Genomic DNA, 13240 nt, shown 5'->3' on the forward strand with positions numbered 1-13240 from the left:
GCTGGCGCTGCGGGCTCTCATGCAGAGGCTGCGGGCACCTGTGCCTGCATGCAGCGGGATTTGGGCTGCAGTTTGCAGGGGGGTTGATGCATTCACAGATTTTGTTCTGGCACAGGGTCAGGGGAAGGGGAAGCTTCCCCTCCCGTCCCTGCTGCAGTTGGCAGCACCTTGCAAACCGGCTGGTGAATCAGAGGGAGGTGGGAGCCCCCTTCCACTTCCCAAAGGGATGGGGGAGAAAGGGCTTCAGCCCCTCCTCGAGATACTGTAGGGACAAGGGGGGGACGTGGGTCCTTGCATGCAGCAGGGATGTGCTGGAGACAATGATCTTAACAGGGCAAACTGAGTCATGGAGGGGGTGCTGCTTGAGGGCTGTTTTTCACATAGGATGGGTGGAAGAAGGGGCAGAAGCAATGGGGCGGGAGCAGTGGGACTTGAACTGACAGTGGGGGGCACTGGTCTGGGGGACACATGTTCTGGGGAGGGGGAGAGCATTGGGGGCCTGGACTGTGCTTCTGGGGCTAACAGATGCCCTCCTGCCTAAAACTTGGATGTTAAGGGGTCTCTGTTCTGTGCAATCACCTGGAAGCCTCCAGCTTGAGCTTCTGGGGTGGTGTCCCACATCTCTTGGGTCCACCTCTGGGCTGGATGAATCTCTGTGTGAAGCTAGAGCGGTTTCTGGGCATCCCTTCTGCACCCACCTGGGGCTTGGGGTGTTTGTTCCAGCCATGGTTCATTCACCTGCCCCAGGCAGCCTGGCTCAATGACCTGGCAGCAGAAAGCCAGGCAGCAAGTTATGGTTCCATTTTCCTTGAGAAAATAAGGAGAGTCCAGGTATGCTGCTGGGAAGGGGACAATGGCAGACATAACCTTCAGTGTCACCATTCTGGGGGGTAAAAAAGACATTTCCCCTTCCTGATTCTGGTGCACCTGCTGCCAGCCCCTTGCAGGGTGTAGCACTATGCACCCCTCTTTGTCCCAGTCACAGCCTCTGACCACAACACGTGGCAGACAGATCAATAAGAGGGCAGTGTCCATTGATGGATTCCCAACCTATGCCTCCATCCATCTTTGCTGAGCCACTTTCTGCCTGTGAAGCACGGGAGAGAGCATGAATAAGGTGAATGAGGTCCTTCCTGCATCTGCTGGACCAAGGTGTGAGTGGCTGGCCAGGGCTGCAACCAATGGCACACCCCAAACCCCAAAGGGTAAAAGCTCCCAGCCCAGTCATTAAAGGGAATAAACAACCCAGACCTAAATCTTTCAGCATTAGCTGGATTTAAGCAACTGTGTTTGAAAATATGTAAAGCTCTGATAAATTGAGGAAACTCTTTGTTTCTTAAGTCTCCTAATATCCCTACCCCCCAGAAGTGACAGGACAAGACATGCTCCAGAGCTACCTCTGCATTTCCTTTCTCTTCAAAACTTTCTAAGGGAAAAATCCCTCTTCAGTGGTGAGGAGGCAGGGATTGAGTCTTCTGGGGCAAGGCAGAATTTTTGCTGGCATTTCCCCATGGGCAGAAAAATTCAGCCCCTTCCCCAAGAGTGTCATGGGGCTGGGGCACGGCTCCACGCTCTGGTTTTGGGGACATCTATGAGGCACAGGTGACACCTTACAGCCAGGAGCACTGGGGACCCTGTTTCCACACCATGCCCCAAATTCAGCTCAGCTCTCTGGTAATGGCTATTTTTTTTTGGTATTGAACTTATGAGCTGTAGGATTGACACTGCCTAAGTGGGTGTTGCTCCCACATCCTTGCAGGATCAGGCTTGGGTGAGCATTCACCCCTCTGCAGATAGCCACAGGTCTGGCCTGGTCCCCAGCAGTGCTGAGACTCACCTCACTCCCACGCCACGAGTGAGGCTTTGTGGCATGTGCTGGTCAGAAATACCAGGAGAAAACACCATTTTCACCCTCCTGGGGCTAGTCCTTACCCATCCCAGCATGTCCAGGCCAGGACACATGCAATAATAGCCACTGTCATCTCAGGTGCCTGGAGTGTGGGGTGAAAGCCAAAGAGAGCACCAACTATTTTTAGTTAAGGAATTGGTTGCCAGGGACGTGAAGATAATTCCTTCCCCATATATCAGGGAAATGACTGCAGTGCTGTTTTAAAGGCCTAATTGAGGGGATTTATAGCAAAATGCAACTTGTCAGATGTAGCAAAGGAAAAATAAAACAGTCCCTGAGACAAGGAAATCAGTCCATTCGTCATGGTTAATCTCAAACTCCTTGGTGCGGTGCAGAGACAAACGTAGGAGATGGGTATTAGGGATGGGGAAAATGAAGAGAAATATTGGATCTCCAGGAAGGAGGGAGAGGAGTGATTTAGCCTGACTTTATCTGCTTTTGATATATTATTATTTTATGTAACTGCACATGGTTTGATGCTTTTGTTTCCAAGCAGCTCCAGGATGTTTGGATTTTTGGGGCTGTTTGTGTGAGTTGTGCCACCACAGCATTCCTCCGTTGTCTCCTGTCACCCTGCAGCCATCCTCCCAGCCCCCTTGGGACTGCTCTGTGCACCCATCCAGCATGGCACGGCCAACAGGGACAAGACCAGAGCCAGTCCCTGCCCTTGGGGAACCTGGCACACGTCCCCACTTCCCCCTTGGGGCACTGGTAGCAGTGATGGCCACGGGTACTTGGTGCTTCCAACGGGGATGTCTGCAGGCAAAAAGCAATCCCCAGTGTCATGGACATAGAGGCCAAGCTGGTAGAAGAGTGGAATTTGGCTTTTCAGCTGAAAATGCAGCCAAGATTGGCAATGGGCCTCAGTTTCCCTGCTGGTTGGTTGGGGCTGTTCCTTTTCTGTGACAACTGAGGAAAGCAGAGGATGGGTTTTAGTGTGGTGTTCAGTGCAGGAAGTGCTGTCACAGTGAGGACCTGCTTTAAAATCCAGTTTCAGGCTCTGTCTCCAAGCTTTGACCATTTTTCCTCCTTCTGGACCTGTAGTGAAGGGAAGAAGATGTTCTCTAATTCTATCTGCCCAAAAAAAGTGTTTGCTGGGCCCAGGTGTTCCACATGCCAAGACGTTGTACAACTGTGCTCCAAATTTTGGGCAGTCTTGTTGTATTTAACAGTTCCATATAGCCTGCTTTGTCCCTGCAAGCCTTACAGGGCAAAGCTTAACCCAAAGACCTGCTGAATACATTGTTGGGAGGTTGGCTCCTTGCTCAACCAGCAACCACTTGTAATGGTTAATGCCTTAGAACTGTGCTGGCAGAAAGGTTTGTTGGCCTTGAAGACCCTGAGAAAGGCTTGGGTGGCCTCCAGACACTTTGGGCCCTTGCTCGTCCCATCAAACTCTACCAGAGAGGCTGGAGTTGTTGATGCAGTCATGCAGGGACAGAAAACAGCATACTCCCAGGAGAAGGAAAAGCCAGCCAGGACACACGGTGTGCTGAGTCTTGCTCTGACTCACTGCTCCATGCAGCAAGCGACCGATTCCTTCAGTGCACGGATAATTCCCTCCCATGCTTTCTTTTCCCTCTCCCAGATTGTGTGCATCAGTACATCATGTCAACAGAAACGCTGAGACAGCATCTGCAAATAAAAGCGAGCAACTCAAGGAAGCTGGGAAACCCACAAAGATCTGGGATCTCACTGAACATCTAATTTGATTTCTGAGCTTCTTAAAATAGCTTGTCATATTTTTCAGATTTCTGTTGGAGGGAAGTGTCAGTTTTGAATAGAATGGGAAGAGAAAAGCTTTTGTTTTACAGCTAATTAAACCTCAAGGCAGGATGCTAAACTAATCACAATAATAGTCATAATTATTATTTTCCTCAATCAAAAAGCTTTTAGCTAAGTCAACCCAAATTTGCCAATTGCCATGTTCGTGTTCCCTATCAGACAAAATGCCACAGTCTGTGATCCGGAAAAACTCCCCAGATTTACGCTGGAGACTCATCCCAGTGAGCCAGCAGCCCAAAGTGCTCTGCTTTCATGAGCTGTGTGACAAAGATGCATGAACCTGCCAGCATCCAGCCAGCCTGCTTGTGGCTGCATCTCCCTTAGGAAAGTTTTGTTGTGCTGATGTACGTGGCAGTGTAGCATAGGTGTAGATGATGCTGTTGCATGGACTGTAGCCAGAGCAGCTCTGATGACATGAGGACATACCTGTGCCCCGAGGGGACCTGCCACTGGCAAGGTGGGGTGAAAAGCCACAGCCACAGTGTGCTGAATGTTACAGCTAATGCACACTTTGAGCATGACCACATTGTGGGTATGGATGTGCCACAAGCAATGGAAATGTTCTGCAGAGATCATGGCAAGGATTGTGGCTTCCTCAGAAATGTCTCATTGTAAAAATACCTCCCCTTTTTTCAGCCCCGTAAATGCCAGTCAAGGCAGGAGAGACTGTGGATGTCTTTCAAATCTGGTTATTTATTCCCTGTACATTTGATGAAATATTAATCTTCTCATCTCCAAAAGACAATCAAATAAAACCCAGAAGGAATGACGCACGGGGCCTCTATGCAGAGAGCAAAAAAGCAGCGAAATAAAAGTAAAGTAAAAACAAACATAATGGAAAATTCTATAAAAAGCATCATTATGGTAGCATGAAGAGCAGAGACCAGATGGCCCAGTGCCCTTGGGGTCGATGGGCTTGGGAGGCTAAGCAAGAGCCTGCCAGGAATGGTATGGGAGGATAGGGGGACCAAGATCATTGCCTGCTCGGGCAGATCTTATGCTCTTGCTGGGATTTTGCTGAAGGTTTCCTCTTCCTTCCCTTATTTCTTAATGAGAGGGTGGATGATTCCTTAATGAGAGGTCTCTTTTCAACACCCAAGGCCAGTATGAGGCCTCATCTCCATCTGTTTTTAGGGTATTGCAACCCCAAGCTGAACTCCACTGATGTTCTGAGGTGTTCTGCAAGGCTACATCCCCCAAAGCCATTCTCCTCCATCCTTCTGAGCCCAATACCGTGGCTTCTGGAAAATATTCATGGCTAATGTGGTTGATACTGGTACAACATAGTTTGCCAGGGCAGCCACAAAAGAAGTCTGACAAAGTGTTGAGCAGTTCTATATCCTCTCTGCCTTTATTTTTTTTTGTGTGTGTGTGTCTTTGGGAATGTTGGCACATTTTTTTCCTTATAATAATGTCACAGGCAATCTCCTGACACTTGATGAACCCCAGGTTTCCACATCCTCTGCTTCTCCAGCTGTGGCTTGAATGTGGATGAGGTGGATGATCTGAGAAGTGATGGGATAACTATCTCGCCTACTAGTTGTGATAAAATGGTTTGGCCATGTAGGTAAAAATCCTACTTCTATCAAATGTTTTTCTCCAGGAGCGTGGTAACTGTGATCCTGTAGATTTTTGCTGCTTCAGCTTGGGAAATATAAGAAAGGCCAACCATTTACTGGGTGCTTCTTTTGGTCTGCTCTTCTTTATGGAAACCATCAGGAGCATAGAAAGGACTAATGCTCAATTCCATAGAGTTTAAGAACTTGGCAGTTTGTTAACTGTGTTCCTTGTGAATGTTTTACTCCATCGTTGTTCAAGCAGGAGTTTGCTTTCATTAAGTAAAATTAACTGCTGAGTGAGGGTCAACCAAAGTTTATTAAAGGGGAAGGAAATCACAAAGCTGGTCTGTAGAAAGGAATCCAGTTTGGATGGGGGATGTGTTTCCCTCTTTGGCATATGCTTTTGAATGTCATTTTGGTGGACTTTGCATGTGAGTGGGAAAGCTGTGTGTGGCAGCCCACTCCTCCCTCCATGCACACGGAGAGCATCACTGTAGAAACTGTATTAACTCCAGAGTTAATAACAGGTCAGAGCTGCCTTTGGAGAAGTGCATTGCTATTTTCTGGTTGAAAAAGAAAAAATGGAGAGGAGAGGAGAGGAGAGGAGAGGAGAGGAGAGGAGAGGAGAGGAGAGGAGAGGAGAGGAGAGGAGAGGAGAGGAGAGGAGAGGAGAGGAGAGGAGAGGAGAGGAGAGGAGAGGAGAGGAGAGGAGAGGAGAGGAGAGGAGAGGAGAACAAGTCCTCCCTTGCCACATCCTCACCCCCAGCTGCTTGACACTGGGTGTGCTGCCCTGAGAAAGGACACTGTCCCCTAACCTCTCCACGTTGCAATTCCACAGGGCTGAATTCATCAGCAGAGCCCCATGGAGGCATTAGCAGATACCTGCTACAGCTTGTTCCTCTCTCCCTGTCCATCTTCCCTACTTTCTGATGCTCACTGAGGCGATTACAGTCTCCAGGGTGCTGGGACATGCAGCTACCAGCCTCAGAATCTAATTCCACTCTCCGATCAATCTTGCTGCTTGTGCTTTGCCAATTATCAAGAGAAGCAGCTCAGAAACCAGCTGTGATGGCAGCACAGAGAGCAGCAGGTTTAGATCTTCAGTGCAGGAAGGAAATGGGCAGCAGCTGGAGCTGCTTCTGTTCGTGTGCCAGCAGAAGGTGTGCTGGCATCACTATGACCTACGAGCAGAAGAAAACCGTGCTCAGCTCCACCAGACACAGTCCATCTTCCCCACTCATGGGCTTCATCCACTTTACAGAAGGGCAATCACACCCACTCTGGGCAGGGATGTGGTCTCCTGGGTCTTTTTCTACTAGTGGTTTTGCTGCACCACAGGATGACTCAACACAAGTCTCTGCATTCCCATTAGCTTGAGCATATGCATCAGAATTAACACATTTTTGCAAGTTCTGGCTCCATCTTGGCGTTTCAGTGCGCTTCCTGCTTCCTGCTACTAGTTCAAAGCTACTTCCTGCTGGAAGGCGAGCCTAGTAAGGTGCAAGATGCAATTTTTGCCACGTTCAAGGCTGGGAGCAAGGCCATGGGAGGGAACAAGTTTCATTTGCTTTCAAGGCAGAGCTGTTCATGTTGCTCAGGTTTATTGGGAGCCCCAGCATATTGGTCTGTCAGGCTCCAGCTCCTGAACCTTCAGGAATTGTCTTCTTCTGTTCAGATAGGAAAAACAGAAAATGAAAGCAAAGAAACATGATCCAAAGGCACCAAACCTGTGAGGATAAGAAGCCCAGAGTGGATCTTTTCTGTACAAAGCATCTGGAAATTTAGGCCGTTTAACAGCTGGGGCCTTCTAGGAAGTTGGGATGCCTCCTCCAGCATTAAATGAGAGTCTCCCCTAAGATGAAGGTGCCAAAACAAGAACAGTGATGCCAAGAAATGGTCCTCAAGAAATTCCAGTCCAGGAGATATTTTTCCCAGGCTCTTCCAAGGCAGGAGCTGTGGCTGCTTCGCAGCAAGCTGTCACTTCTGCCGCCCTCAAAACCTCTTGAATATTTTTCCCTCTGGAAAGCCACAGGGAGCAGTCTGGGTTCTTACAGAGTGCCTGGAGCATGCTGGAGGCTCGGCAGCTGATAAAGTTCCTTTAACCTAAAATTAGCCAAGGAGCAGCAGGCAGGGGGTGGCAGGGAGAAGCAGGTCAGGACATGGAGGCAGTGGCTGCCTGGGCTGCTCACCCAGGCCTCCAGTGTGGTTATTCTCCATTCCTGTGATTTCTAGCACTGGTTATTCTTTCTTACATCTAATCCCAGCCCAGAAATGCACAGGCTCTCTCAGTGTCACCTGCTCTGTCTCCTCAACCTGGTCACAGGACTGGTAATTTATTGTGTGGTGGTGTTGCCAAGAGGTATCCTCTCCTCCTCACGGGCAAGTAGTGCAGGTCAGGGTATCCTCCACAGACTCGTTTTTCTCCTATGGATATGGCCATGGTCACAGGGACCCTCAGGGACCTCTCTGGGCTGCTGGGATTTCAGATGGGGAGCACACAGCAGCCAAAGCTCTGCAAGAAGATGGGAGCCTGGTCCAGCCCCAGAGAGATGCTCTCAAGTCTTGGTGCCCTTAGAAACCCCATATCAAGGAATAAGAAATGCCTTATCAAGATAAAATTTCTAAAAGATCAGGGATGTGTCCTCGTCCTTGGCTGATTCATGTCCCAGTGGATTCTGCTGTGGCTGAATCCCCAGCTCCTGAGCAGTGCCATGTGCAACGAGGTCAGAGCTAAATGTGTTGCTGATTTGTCACTGCCTCCTGGCAGAGATCAGACATTTATTATCTTGTGTGGAGCACCTATAGGGAACATGCATCCCCCACACTCACTGGACGGAGCAGTGGTGGTGATTTATGTCATGCTCCAAGATGCTGAACCAGCACTGCAGCCTGCTGCACCCCATCCCTTTGCGAGCAGCATGCTTCCCCAGCAAATTCACACGTGTGCTCGATAAGTAGGATGTCCAGTACAACCTCCTGCCCTTCTGTAAGTACATGTAGGTCACAGTGCAGCTTCTCTGAGGCACCTTCTTCCTTTTGACCAGGGAAGGATGAGCTGCCTTGTTGGAGTTTGCTCCCAGACACAGGTGCACAGACACGCAGTGGCTGCTGTTATTCCGGACTGTGACCCCAAACCACTGCTCACCACCCATTATCCTCCAGGGGGGAGATGTCAAAGACGAGGATTATTTCAAGGGTCCTACAATGTGTTATTTGTGAGCTTAATCCAGCAGATGTTTGTTTGAAGGGGCCTGTCCTTGCTTGTTGTTTCCTTAGCTCCTGCATTTCAGAGCTGGGATTTCCCAGAAGTTTCCTTTTCTCATTCCCCATTTGGGCAGAGCACACAGGGGCAGTTGCCTCCAGCCTGGCTGCACTGAGGTGTGACGGTCCCTGGAGGTGTGCTGGGAAGGAGAGAAGTGGTGACAGCTGCAGAAGACCAGACCCCAGGCAGATGGGAACCTTTTCAGAGGTAAGCCTGAAAATTGGGCTAAAGCAAACCGGATGCCCAAAGGCCAATCCCTACATCACAAGAGGGACCTGGACCAGCATCACCCCATGCAATTTCCTCCACATATGCTGTAGATCAGGGGCAGTGAGGGAAATCAGGCTTTTTTTTTTTTTTTTTTTTTTTTTTTTTTTTTTCCCCAGTATTTTTCATTCTTATGAGAAATCTGCTTGGCTCCACTGTTTTGGGCATATTAGGGCTCCTCTGTGCTTTCATTTCCCATATTGCAAACTAAGCTTAACTCCCAGCTTGTAAAGAACATTATAGAGGCAAAGCAGAGCCTCTATAACATATATAAATGCTTTTAACAGGGTGAATTGCAGAGCAGGATCCCAATGTGGTATTCAAGCAGGAATTTTACAGGGTGAATCCATCAGGAGATACAAGCATCAGGGGAGGGGTGAAATTCAGCTGGAGCTGGTGGAGATGTTACTAACCCAGAAGATGTGGCCAGGGAGGGTTGGTGGCTTTTCAGCCCCTTTGCTGCAAACACAAGCAGTCAACATCGAGCCCGATGGGAAGAGCTGCGCCGAGTTTCAGAAAGCAGGCTACCCCCGAGAAAGCGCTGGGAAGTCATGGCATAGTCTGTAGATGCCACCTAGGGGACACAAGCAAGACTAGATGTCGTGGTTTAACCCGGCTGGCAGCTAAACACCACGCAGCCGTTCGCTCACCCTCCCCCCTCCCTCTCTGGGACGGGGGAGAGAAATGGAAAGTGAAGCCCGTGAGTTGAGATAAAGACAGTTTAATAAGACAGGAAAATAATAATAATAATAATACAATGATGATAATAATACTACTACTAATAATATGTACAAACAAGTGATGCACAATGCAATTGCTCACCACCCGCTGACCGATGCCCAGCTTAACCCCGAGCAGTCCGGCCCCCTCCCCCAGCTAGCCACCCCTATATATTGTTTAGCATGACGTCAGATGGTATGGAATACCCCTTTGGCTAGTTCGGGTCACCTGTCCTGGGTCTGTCCCCTCCCAGCTCTTACTGCACCCCCAGCCTGCCTGTTGGCAGGACAGAGCGAAAGGCTGAGATGTCCTTGGCTTGGTATAAGCACTGCTCTGCAACAATTAAAACATCGGGGTGTTATCAGCACTCTTCTCATCCTAAGCCAAAACACAGCATTCCACCAGCTACTAGGAAGAAAATTAATTCTGTTCTAACTGAAACCAGGACACTAGACTCCACTGCCTCCTGGTTTCCACGAGAACTGCAAACAAAATCACAGATGCCCCAAAATAAGGGGGAGCAGAAACAACCAGCAGTCTTCACCTGCCACTGTCCCAGTGCTTGGCTGGTGGACAAGAGCTATGTCTTTTGATACTTTTTTGTATTTCAGACTATACCTGCTGCTGAGCAGTTTCATCAGGGCTCAGTTTTACTGTAGCTGACAGGACTGAGGACTGGCCAATTCTGCGATTCTACAGTGCCAGAGATGTCCTGCTGCAGTCAAAGGGTGGAGGAGCACCGAGAGACTGTTTTTTTTTTGTTTTTGTTTTTTGTAAGGAAAGAAGAAAAACATGCATAAATATAACTAATGCACACAGCCATTATGTTCATGCCAGGCTGAGGTATCACCATCAATACAATCCTGTCTGTCCTGAGGTGACCCAGGACCTTTGTCAGCTTTTATAAGCTCAGGAGGTTGCAGAGGCAAATTGCTCCTTGGTGGCAGACACCAGGGTGGAGGTTTGTTCTCAGAGCAAAGGTCCACTACTGCAAACCAAAAAACCTTTCGCCTGACCTCTGCCAGGGCCCTTGGATGCACAGAAAAATGTTAAAATACTCAAATTCTTCCTGAGATTTAAACATTGCCCAGGTCAGAGAGATCTTGATGATTTTTTTTCCCCTTTTTTCCTAGCCTTTAATGTCTTTCTGTCCCTTTTCTCACTCTGTTGTCATCATTTAGCATGCTCAGCTGGCCAGGGACCAGAAGTGCTTGGCTTAGCTTGGTGGAAAAGAAGGAACCTGTGCATCTTGTCTGGGACCAGCCCTTCTTCCCAGTGATCCCATCAGATTCTGGGCTTGCTCTGGTCCCTTGAAATTAATGTACATTTTGCAAGAGCTTATTTGTGCCATAGGTTTTATTCTAACACAAGCTTTGTAGGGCTGCAGGTCCGATCAGGGGAAGGAAAACCCTGCTGCTGTGCCCCAGGGTCTGGTCGTGGGGTGCTGGGACTCTGGCAGTGGCTCAGCCATGTTTCCATCCCTAAATCCAGTGTCTGGAAGCTGAGATCATCCCCAGATACTTGTGGTCTTGTTTCCTAACACTGCGGTGAGCCCAGAGCCTGGATCCCCTCTCAGGGGGCTCCCTTTGAAGAGGGGATGCAGCTTCATCCCAAACCCCAGGAAGACAGCAGTGAATTACAGATGATTTCTGTTCCTCAGTGCCATTCCCATGGTCTCTATGCTGTGTTCATACTGCTATGATGAAGATGCGTGGGGAGCTTGAGCCACAAAAATAATTGTCATGAAACAAGTTTGTGTGATTAACCTTGTTATTCCAGCCAAAGGACCTGGATCAGCCCCCAGTCAGCTTAATAGCTGCGCTGTGAATCTTACCCAGCCAATACATCTTCCATGTAATCACTGTGCTGTAGGATGAGGCAGGCTGATCTGTATCCATTTGCCTGCCATTTAACCAACCCCGTGATGGCAACTGGGATTATTTAATGCTAAATGAGTTGGCGGCTGGCAAATGATGTTCAGTGGGAAAAGGCCTAAGTGCATCCTGGTGTCAGGCTTGGGAGATTTTTTTAAGGCACTAAAACATTTGGTAAAGCAAAACCACTTATTTCACCTCTGTCCTTTCTGTTCATTTCATTCCAACTTTTATCTTTCTAGCTGGGTGAAGGTGGTCATCTGTCTCTGTGGAGGTCTCCGCACAGGGGCTGCTCACCTTAAGCTCCTTTCTTCCCACCCCATAGGAGACATCATCATGACAAGTCAGATGAATGAAGGCTTCAGCAAGACAAAGGTAGAAGGGGAGGAAAGTCATCAGATATGGGGAAAAAATCAGTTCAAGGCATACATCAAAATCAGCAGGTGAAGGACCATCCAGGCTGTGCTGTAGCCCTGCAAAGCAAGTCACAGCTATTTCCTGAGCCTTGTACAACACATAAAAAAAAAAATCTTAAAATCTTCCCAGAAAGTGAGATGTAGTTCAGCTGATGGAAGGGAATTATCCAGAGATACCCCGCTAATATGTTGTGACAAGCTACCTGCTGCAATGCATTAGGTCTCCACTTAAACGTAGTGGCACAGAGAGAGCTGAATGAGTGAGAGCTAGAGAGAGGTTCCCTGTGTTCAGCTGTGATGCCAAGAAACCTCAGAGAAGGAATAAAACCAACCAGAGTTGCTGACATTGACCCGAGGCTCTGTTGACAAATACTTTGGATCAGACTGGAGGGGTTCAAGCTTTGATGTTTCACTAACACTGGAGATGAAGTAAATCAGACTCTGGACTGGGGGATGCTGGTGAGCTGCAGCACATCGTGAACTCCTTGGTATAACCTGTAAGCCAATAAAGTTACATCCTACAAGGAAAAGAGCCGGTCCTAAAAAAGTGGAGTAATTAGATGTCTCTCTCTCTGTCTGTATATATCTTGGTGTGGATGCAGTTATTTCCCCAGCTCCTCTATTTCAATAACGGCTGTTCCCAGGGGACGTAAGTGTTGGTACCAGCGGGAGAAAAAAGGCTCACAAATTGCACAGCGTGATGTATTAACTGGAAAAAAGCAGGCTTGTGCTCCACCGTGATTTGTAGAGGTTTGCTGTTTGTATTTGTGAGGGTTTGAAGGACCGTGGTGTACTCAGAGAGAAGAGCACTCCTTGGAGCCAACAGGGCAAGGAGTGGACATTGTTCATCCACCTGGCTGGATTCTGCTGAAATAATTCAGAGGGCCCAAGGAATGACTGAAGGTGGCTCCAGTCATGACAATGATCACCTGCAAGCAGAGTCCAGCTCACCTCTGAAAACAGAGATGGACAAGGCTGTTTGTCCTCTACTACTCCACACTAGAAGCACTGCTGGTGCAGGGAGCGAGGACCAGGCAGGTGCTCAACAGCATTTTCATCTCAGTCAGGCTGACAGCACAGCAGCCATGCAGAGGGATTTGCCGGAGGCAAAGAGCAAATCTAAAGGATCAGCTGGGAAACAGTGAGCGGTGCCAGGCTGCAGGCAGGGCGCCTGGTCCAGCGACAGTGCCTGGGGGAGGCAGATCCACAGAGAGCTTTGCCTGTCTGTGGCTCTGATAAATGCTCTGCTCCACCGGGGACTGCCTGGGGGAACCTTTGCTAGATCAGAAAGTGGAGCGTTTTTGCACTTAATTGCCTTGACAAAAACACGTAGTGCCAGAGGACATGAGGAAGTCCCAGGTGTGGGCAGAGCGAGTGCCATCGCCCATGTCCTGGCTGCTGAGGCTGCCCCAGCCCCCCTGGCTCTGGGTGGCATTTTCAGCTAAGTA

General features: G+C 48.9%; 1 pseudogene across 1 annotated transcript in view; it reads right to left on the reverse strand.

Moving 5' to 3' along the window:
* Positions 1-344: 344 nt before the first annotated feature.
* LOC311218445 (olfactory receptor 14C36-like) overlaps positions 345-13240 on the reverse strand; it is a 38335-nt pseudogene continuing 25439 nt past the window's right edge. The window contains exons 2-3 of the transcript in view: positions 739-883; positions 345-473 (exon numbers count right to left, since the gene is read on the reverse strand). The product of the transcript in view is annotated as an olfactory receptor 14C36-like (transcript). The remainder of the gene's footprint in view (positions 474-738; positions 884-13240) is intronic.

Source organism: Netta rufina (assembly GCF_964035555.1).
Source record: "Netta rufina genome assembly, chromosome: 24".
Taxonomy (NCBI): Eukaryota; Metazoa; Chordata; class Aves; order Anseriformes; family Anatidae; genus Netta; species Netta rufina.